General features: G+C 34.1%; 1 pseudogene; it reads right to left on the bottom strand.

The window, feature by feature from the left end:
* Positions 1 to 7,696: 7,696 nt before the first annotated feature.
* LOC125496635 (protein ENHANCED PSEUDOMONAS SUSCEPTIBILITY 1-like) lies at positions 7,697 to 9,398 on the bottom strand (annotated as a pseudogene).
* Positions 9,399 to 10,409: the final 1,011 nt, after the last annotated feature.

The raw sequence follows: 10,409 nt of genomic DNA, 5'->3' as shown, positions 1-10,409 counted from the left end.
AACGAGCTGAAAAGGGGTTCGCTCGATCGGGTCGGGCAAGGCCGCCCGATCGCACCCGCAACGAAATAAGAGCTGTGTGTATTTTGAGCATCACCCGATGGCTTCAGACCACTTCGCCTGATCGGGTAGGACACTGAACAACGACTCGGGCGTGTCTCACCCGGTCAGGCCCGAGACTGTTTTTATTTTGGTGTTAAGTGCCCGATCAGGCGAGGCTTCTTTTGTGCGTTTTTCGTTTCGGAAACGCGTTTTTCCTTGGAGGAGTATAAATAGATTCCTTAATACGTCATTAATTGTATTCTGCATCAATATTCACAAATTAGAGAGAGAGAAAGTTATAGAGAGAGTTCTTGAGCGCTTTTGTAATCTTTCTTGAACATTCACCGATTCCTAGTGCATATTCGTGGTTTTTCTCCCAATTTTTGGGTTTCCACGTAAAATTCTTGTGTGTTCTTTCTTGCTTTGTTATTTTTTGTTCGAGTATTGTTTGCTATTACTTCGAGATTGATAGACAATAGAACTTACATTATATAATAAATACTAGAATTTTTTGCACGCGATGCTTGCTTAAATTTTTTTCGAAACAGAAACTCAATTTTCTTCGGCATAAGAGTCAAAATTTGAACATTAGACATACAAAGTGTAATTGTTTTTAGTTACAAAATTTGATTGGTTTAGTTTCTGTCACTTAAGTCTCTCACCATTCTTTTTGTTTTTTTAACTTTTTGTTTGTTATAAAATCACGCAAATCACTCAAATAATCGGAAACTTTATTAAAACTTAAAATTAACATACAAATTAAAACTAATAACCTAGAACGTCAATACATACAAAAACATTTACAAAAATTTACTTACAAATCACTATTCTCAAGAATCATTACGAATTAATGGTGGGTCATGATAAAAATAGAGGTGTATTTGTAGTGAAATCAGAATTTAGAAGTTAGACAAGGAACAAATTAACTAAAAAAATTTACTATTGTTCATAGAATTTATCTCTATTACAAATCACTATTCTCAAGAATCATTTATAAATTCTTTAAAATTCAGAACAAATTAAAGAAACTATATTAGAAATTATAGAAAAATTCATAAAGTTTGTCACTTATCTTGCTTATTTCTCAACAATGCTTATACAACCCGTATTAAAATTTATAGGAAAACCCATACAGATTGGTCGAAAGCCTAAAATTTGAAGAAAAACCAACTCAAAAAAACCAAAAAAAAACCAACTACACCTTTATTCCAGAGTTGCAGCAATAAGAGCATTAGAGTTGGGTCTGTCGGAAGGCGACTCGGCTCCGACTTTTGGGACGGCAGCTGTGTATGAAAGACAGTAGAGGGAAAATGAATATAAATTGCACCATGGGATTCAGGAGGTGAATTATTTATACCATTAAAAAAGTATTATATATACTGTCATTAAATATGATTTTTAGTTTTTTTTTTTTCAACAATTATAGATTTGTAAATGCTACTCCTTGAGTTTGGTTGTTACGAAGATAAGTATTGGACTTGGAATTTGGTGTATGGAAAGTGTAGAAGAAGGAAATGTGTGGCCTCCACAAAAATTAGAAGTTTTGGTGGTTTGGGAAAAATCATGTTAAGTTGAGGTGGGTTTATTTTTGGGTGTGGTAGGTGTTGTTATCTTGGATTAAGGCTATTGTCATTCATAGTGGTAAATGTTAAGCTAAGAGTTAAGTGCACTCTTAGGCCCTAAACTTTCAACTTTGTTGCAGTTTAGGTACTAATGTTTCAAATGTTGCAATTAAGGGACTCCATCCAACATTCTGTTAACTTTTGTAACTTCTGTTAAGAGTAGCTATTAATTAAAAAAAAAACAATAACTACATCATTTGCATTAATTGTAGCAGCATAACCAAATTAAACCTAAGTTCAAAAGCAATTTGTTCCAACAGTAAAAAAAATACAAGGATAGATAACGGAGCAAAGACAACAACTTCAATCCAAAAAAATCTTCAAGCATAGCAATTAACATTTGAAAGCCAAAAATGTTATCTTCTGCTCTTTGATATATAGTAGGTTAGTTGTGCTACTTCCTCCTTGCTATTTGAAACAGGTATTATCTGCAATAATTATCCAAAATTTGTTTGTTAAAATTTTTAAGCTTTTTACTTGGTTGAGGAGAACAAAAGAAAGAAGAAGTAAGTGAAGTCTTAATTGTATCTAAGTGGTCTGAACAACTAAGTATTAATGAAATCTATAAATAATAATGGACTTTAATGAAATTATTTACTGATAAAGGCTTACCTTGTTACTTCTAATTCTTTCTCCGAAGTCTTTTCGCAGCTGCAAGATCTAATAATCCTTGGCTTGTTATTGTTTGTGAATGTTGTGATCCCACTTCAGTTTGTGACCAATGATAGTCTTTAGTAAAGTTGTATACACTTTGCTCTCCTTCATAATCTGAGTAGAATGCTGCACCCCTTGCTTGGTTTTGATTGTTCCTTGGTTGTATATGTTGCGTAGATCGAGGCATGGGAACAAACTGCAACAAAAGTTCGAAATCAATTAAAGTTAAAAATCTGAAGCAACATATTAAATAGAATACAAATAATTAAAACACATGACTTACATTTGCTTGTCTTTGATATCCATTAGGAAAGGTGTAAACTCCAACTCCTCTATTATGCATTGGCACACTTGCACTATTAGTGTGTGAAGTACCTTCTCCATTATCAGACCTCCTAGATGTTTCAGTTTGGACATTCTTGCAACCTCTTTTATTATGTCCTTGGATCCCACATAAGCTGCAAGTCATCACAGTCCCTACTTTCTTCATCTTTCCTGATTTTGTAACTTCACCAACTTGGAACCTCCTTTTTGTTTGAGGTCAATGTTGTACCTTTTTTAGAGCCGGGGCAATCACTACTAAGTCTGAATCAGGCCATTCTTGTGGTCCATTTAATGGCTCCAACATGTATTCATAAGCTTTCATATACACTCCCTTCCTAAGGTAGTCATTCACATACTGCTCAGGCTCATCAACCGTATTCCATATTGCTACAACTGCATGTTTGCAAGGTATTCCACTAACTTGCCATGCATTGCAACTACATGTTTTTTCAGCTAAGTTCACCACAAATTTAGTCTGAGTTGCACCCTCCCGAACACCATAGCAGAAACCACCATCCCAAAATGCATTCCAACCTCTAGCCCATATTTTATGTTTCTCAACTTGTTGCTGAATTCTCGGACATAACAACAGATCCTTTTTTCCAACCTCATCTCTTTTTTTGTATAGTCTTTCCATTAAACCTTCCCTAATATCTTCAAGCATTGTAATGATAGGCTTATGTCTGCTATGAAGAATATAGGCATTGAATACCTCACTCATGTTGTTGTCGACACTATTACAGTTTGACATTGAAGTGTAGAAAGCTCTACACCACTTTCGGTAATTTTTTTTCAAAAGATCTTCAGCTGCTGCATTAGAGATCCCCCTCATTACCTTAATCTGAGCCTTGAATTCATTCTCTGTAGTGCTTTTAGCATTATCCAAAATTGTTTTCTAAACTCCATACCACCACCAAATACTGTCCTAAAATTACAGTATACATGTCTTGCACATACCCTAGATTCAGCTTATGGGAAAACACTTGACACTGCATTTATGAGTCCCTTTTGTTGATCAGACATGATGGTGTAGCCTACACCTTCATTTGTTCCCAAATCAGAAGCTAGCAACTCTAGAAACTAAGTCCAACTCTCGGTACTTTCAACTTCCATAACAGCCCAAGCTATGGGAAACATTTGATTGTTCCCATCTCTACCAACTGCAACCAAAAGTTGTCCACCAAATGGCCCTTTAAGAAAGCAACCATCAAGTGAAATAAAAGGTCTGCAACCTGCCATAAACCCTTTCCTCAATGCTTCAAAGCAGAAATATATTCTTTCAAACACAATACCATTCATTTTCAGCTTCACAGTGTTGTTTCTGTTGCTCTTCAGTATTTCAGCAGCATACCTAGGGAGTAAGGAGTATTGCTCTTTGTATTCTCCCACAATTAAGGCTTGGCCTTTCTTTCTTGCTCTGTAGGCCATAAACCTACTCACTTTGATTCCCCATTCCAGCCAAATGGTTTCAATTATGTCATGAAGTTTGATGCATGGATTCACCTTGAATTTTGTTATATAGTTAGATGCAATCCATGAGGATGTCATTTTCTTCACCTTAGATGTCCTACCACAAGTGTGTTCAGGATTGTGTGTCTTCACCAAAAAAAATTTGTTGCCTCTTTCCCATGACGCCCATATCCTCCAAGGGCAGCCTTTATCCTTATTTGAGCACACAGCACCCATCCTGTCCTTGTCATTTCTGCTAAATGGAATGTTTCTTCCTACTTCAATGGAGTAGTCAATTATTGCCTTTCTAAATGAAGCAGCATTCTCAAAGACTTGGCCAATATAGAACTTGGACTGTCTGTTGTCACTATCTTCTAAGAACTCATATTTTTTTCTTGTTCTTTGCATCTGGTTCAGGTCCAAATAAGTACCCACAATCATCACTATCTGATTCACTAGGGCTATCCAAGTCACTTTCCCCCTCAAAGTCATTTGAGAAGTCATTGAGACTCTTGCCTTTTGTGTCTGCTAACTTCTTCAACATCACTAACTCTGCCTCATATGACATCTGTTTTTTTTGTTCCTCCCTAACCTTATCCCTAGCATTTACAACTTCATCATTATCTTCATCTGTACCATCGGTATCATAGTCTATGTCCCATGACAAATCAATTGCATTCATTGTTGAGTTATGCATTGAACTAAGCAGAGAAATAAAAGATTGATTGTTGTGATCATCACCCAGCTGAAGTCCATGATTGTTGTTTTCATTATCCCAGTCAATTGAAGGAGACTTGTTCTCACTCATCACTTCCACACTTTCATGTTCTGTGTACACATGAATCACCTTATATTTCAAGAGCAATGCCAAAAAAGGATCAAAGGTACTCATCTCAAAGCCTAAATATCTGAGCCAATCACTGAAATTTTTGTTAGGATCCTGGTAATGTAGCTTGATTATGTCTTTGTGGCCTAACTTGTTGATAATATTTCTAATGTAAGACATTGATATAGTCTCTGGTATGTCCTCAAACACATTGACCAAACCCCCATTATACACAAGATCACAATCTTCTGTCCATTTCCCACCATGGTGCACAATTAAACATGGGTTCAATACAATGTCTGCCAAATTAAAATGGATAAACTTTATCAATAATAAAGTACATAGCATAAAGTAAAAGCATAACTGATTTGCATAATGTAAATGTAGCATAAAGTAAATGATCAAAGAAGACAAATGTATAAGGTAATGAATTTTTTTCATAATATTAGTCACTTGACATACATTATATAACTTGTCTTCAATACGACATTACATCAATTCGCAATTGAAGCTAAAAAAAAAGCCAAGTTTGAAGAAAAAAATATTGATAAACCCATATCATTTCCTTAATGAACGTAAAACCTCAACCAAAATTTTCTATATCCGATAAAACAGAACATAATAAATAAAATATTGAAATTATACTTAATTAATCCTCACTGATGATATCTTCATTCAAAATAACTGAACTTTAACAAATATAAAATGTGTGTTTGAGTGTGGGTTAAAATTATACTTCCTCCGTTTCTAAATAAGTGCAACATTTGCATAGTATTTACTATTCACAGTTTAAACTTTAATTAGCTTTGGTGATTTACATTTTAGGAAAAACATAGTCATGTGGGATCTTGTTAGATTCGTATGAATGTGAATTTTTTTAATATCAACTTTTTTAAATTTTTACCTATTGCTAATTGAAGATATTAATGGTTAAAATAATGCATTGGCAAACGTGAAAACAAGAAATGTTGCACTTATTTAGAAACGGAGGAAGTATAATAATACACACAAATCCTAAACTCTAATTAGTAGATAAGTTAATTTAATCACAACTTTCAACAAACCACAATCAAACAAAAATATAATTCAATAATCAAAATCAACCCAAAAAAATCCTAAATCAAAAATTAAGCAAAAAAAAAAAAAAATGAAAACATCAGCAAACAACAAAAGGAAAAAAGTATAATTCGTTTGAAGCAACTTACCATCAGGAGGAGTAAGATTGGGAGGCACCCTCGGTGGTGGAAACCAAGCCGTCATCTTCACTGTTGGTTGTGAAAAAGGTTGAAGAAAAAAGAGTATTATTTTTGGCAATTTGTGGAGCAAAGTGGAAGAAGGCTGCCGTATAGTAGAAGAATTCTATTTAAAACTACTAATATGCTCTTTTTTAATTTGAGAACAAATTAAAAAAAAAAGAGGCTTGAAAGTTCAGGCCCAAAACATGCTGCAATTGTTATGCTTAACGGAGCTTTTCTAAAGATAACGGACGTTACTACTTAGTCCCTTAATTGCAACATTTAAAACATTAGTACCTAAATTGCAACAAAGTTGAAAGTTTAGGGCCTAAGAGTGCACTTAAAGCTAAGGTGAACTTATTTTGATTTGGTGGGTATTGTTTTTGTCTATTTGTTATTGGTGATCGAAGGGTCAAGTAAATAGAGTTGGTTGCTTACAAATTGTTCAGATTGACTAGAAGTTTGATTTTATTGGGTGTTGTTAATAAATAAGTTGAATATAAATTCATTATTTATTTTTAAGTTTAATATGCATAGAGGCGGATAATAATTTGGTTTGATTTGCGATCTCATTAGTTCGAGAAAAAATATTGTCAATACAAAATTTAGACATTACTATATATGCCAATAATTTAGTAGAAAGAGAAGAAATTAATTCTCTAAATCAATAAATTCAGCACTACAAACTAATCCATCAAGAACGAAATTAAGAGACTACTCAATCTTCTTACTCTGCCCTTAAGAAAAACATCAAAGAAATCAAATTTTATGTTTATTTTCTTTAGTTTGGTGTTACATTTGTTGCATTATTAAGATGTTCGCTAAATATAGAAATTATGTCAATTTTTTTTTACCAATACTTTGTGAACAAATTGAACGTATTGTTCTTTAAGAGGTGTTTTATTTAACTTTGACTTTATTTTCTTTTGCTTTGATATACATTTTAGAATTTACTATCTAGATGATATTACTATTTTAGATGCTTATTTACATTTTTTTGTTATTATACCGTTGCACCTAAGATGTTTTTTTTAATGAAACTTTAAACAAACAATTTCATGTTATTATATGTAATTTTAGAATTAATATAATTTTTTATATGCTTTCGCACGCATAGCGTGCATGTTAAGTTAGTCTCTATTATACTACCTCCGTTCTTTTTTAGTTGCAACGTTTGACAAATTGCACTATTCATGTTCTCTTATTTGACCACATTTATTGATTTATATGTTAAACAAAATATAGTCATGTGGGGTCTTGTTTGATTCGTTTCGATGTAAACTTTCATAATATCAAATTTTTATAATTTTTACTTACATACAATTAGAGATAAAACGATTTGAAATTGTACATTGGCAAGCGTGAAAGTCAAAACGTTGCAACTAAATAAAAACAGAGGTAGTATAAGGAAAGAGGTAGGGAACACAAAAAATTATAAACCCCATTATACCCTTAATTAACAAAATACGAATTTACCCCTCTTTTACCATCATACCCTCAATTAACAATCACATTTATAATATTTCTTATTTATTGGTCGGAAAAAAAGAAAATACAATGAATGTTCTGAACAATTTTTCATACATGTTATTACAAAATCAAACTTTTTATTTGTTTTTGATATAAGGCTAGTTGCCATTAAAGTGCGGAAGTCTTATTGAACATTGAATAGCCTGAAATGTAGAAATACAATCCCTGATTGCAATGAAACAGAATCGCCATTACAAGGACAAATGAATGAGGTGAGTTCATGAAACATAATTCATGAATTCCTCATCCAACAAAAGCTCATTCATATTCTCAAGCCTAACTTGTAGGTCGACACTATTCGGACCAAGACAGCCTGGAAAAGATGTAAGCTTCCCATCAGCTCTGTTGGTGTACCCAGTCCTAGCAGCCGCTGGTTTACCAAATCCAAATTCAGCTCCATAATAATCAAATCTGGGTGAACCACCCATAAGCACAGGGTTAACCCCATACGATTTAAACCCTTGGCGCTTCACTTTGGGACTCTTACCAGGGGGTAACACCAACTTTTCACGGGCTGCTCGATCATCCACTGCCTCGACTTCCTGGTGGATCAGCATGGTTGCCCAACCTAAGTCCTTTGCGAGCAGCTCACCAACCTTCGCAGTTGCTGTTGCTACTACAAAGCAGCTTGCGAAATGGTCAGGGGAGAGAGGTGGGTTATTACAAAAAGGAAATATGTCTAATTATGCTGCCAGTATAAATGTTGTGTCGTCATCATAGGATAGTTTCCGAGCTCGAGTAATTGCCTTCCAGATAAGCCCACACAATGCCTTAAAAGAAGAAAGTGTTGGTAGCATGTTTTTGACCTCGGCATTGGCTTTGGCTTTGAGTTTCGCCATTGATGCAGCTGAGAAATGGAATATTCTGTCTCTTAGTAGATGGCCTTCATTGAATCGGGTTATAACTTCATTCTCTTCCAGGAATGGTAATCTCAGGGTTGGATAGGTCTCAGAAATTGAATGGGGTAATTTAAAGACAGGTCGGCGTGAGATATGTGTTGTTTCCGATCCGGAAACGAATATCTGGGACAAGATATTAAGAAAATGAGACAGAGATGTGCCATCACCAACACAATGGTTGATGCAGCATCCAATAAACAAACCATCAGCAAGTTCTGTCAGTTGAAGCGATAACAATGCCCTGGTGTGGCCGTCATGATTAACTTGTCGCTCGCCGAGATCAAAGAATGACTGGATCACCAGAGGTACATCTGTGCTGGTTTCGGCAACATCAGCTACACTAAGCTCTGAGGCCGAAGCATGGATGAGCCTGGCTCCAGGACCCTTACGGCAATCGACGAATATAGAGCAGCTATGTTCATCTTCGTATTTTTTGGTAACGAGGCGACCAGCCAAAGGGTAAAAATAGACAAGGGCATGAGAAAGAGAGTTTTGAAGGTTGTCAAAGATATTCTTGGTGTTTGAAGAAGATGAGGTATTGAAAAGGAGACCATGTTGTGTGTTTCCTAGTGACAGCAATTCTAAAGCGATTGGACTCAGGTAATGATCCTTTTCAGAGTGATGAATCTCGGATTTGGGTCGCACAAAACATTCTGAAATGAGCACAACCTGAGACATATTTCCAAAGTTCTACAAGGACGGAAAATATGCAATAACACTTGAATTACAAATTTTAGTGATGCTCTCGGAGTGTTAGATATAGGAAGAGCCAAAGAGGAGACGAGACACGTGTTTTGGGCTTGTTAGTAATTAACAATATAAAGTTGAATTTTTTATTTTTTAGTTTTATTCTATGAAATAAATGGGATGAGAAGTACCGATTTCCAAAGTTTTAAAAAATAAAATAAAGGTTAGGTACACCAAAACTTATATGAACAGCATAATTAGGATTAGTATTAGGATTTCAATTCAGCTTATTGTGTAAGGATATGGAAATAGTAAGGTGAAGATTAAGGTTTAAAATTAGTTTTCCATTTCTTTGAAAAGAAAAATTTCTTTCATTCATGAAAATTAAGGTTTAAAATTAGTAAGGTGAAGATTAAGGTTTAATATTTGTTTTCCATTTCTTTGAAACGAAAAATTTCTTTCATTCATGAAAATTTATTTCCCACCATTTGGAAAACTATTTTCCAACCTTTTCCAACCAAAGAAAGATATATGGGAAGCTACTTTTTGTGAGAATTTTACGCCTAATCAAACATCATCATACCTAATTTGATTTATTGTGACACCTAATGACAAATAGTGACCAACCAAAGATAACTCTAATTAATATGTAAATTATTCAAAACAACAGACATAATAATGATGTTAAATTAATAAACGTATCACCTACAAAAATTAACCTATTAAACAAATCTAAATTAAATTTAAAACACATTGGTAATGGCAACATAAAAACTAAAAAAAATCCAAATTATGAATTTTTTTTGACAAGAACAATTCCAACTATGATCGTTCCGCTACTTTCTGTCCTAACTTTTGATTATATCTGACAGTGTGTTTGGTATTTTTTTTAGTAAGGGAAAGGAAGGGAAGGGAAGGGATGAGAAAGGAAGGGAAAGGGAAAAAACTAAACTTTCTGATGTTTGGTTAATAAGAAGGAAATGAAAGAAATCTTATGTTTGGAAGAACAGTAACGAGAAGAACAACAATTCATATAATGATTTATATACTCGGTAAACACATGAAACAAAAGAAAGTGGCATTACTCAAACTAAGAAAGCCAAGGCACCAGTCCAACTCTCATTTATGTTGTATGTCAACCAAG

Source organism: Beta vulgaris, chromosome 4 (genome assembly GCF_026745355.1).
Source record: "Beta vulgaris subsp. vulgaris cultivar EL10 chromosome 4, EL10.2, whole genome shotgun sequence".
NCBI classification, from domain to species: domain Eukaryota; kingdom Viridiplantae; phylum Streptophyta; class Magnoliopsida; order Caryophyllales; family Amaranthaceae; genus Beta; species Beta vulgaris.
The sequence above is the reverse complement of the archived record's forward strand: the minus strand, read 5'-3'. Positions and strand labels throughout refer to the sequence as shown.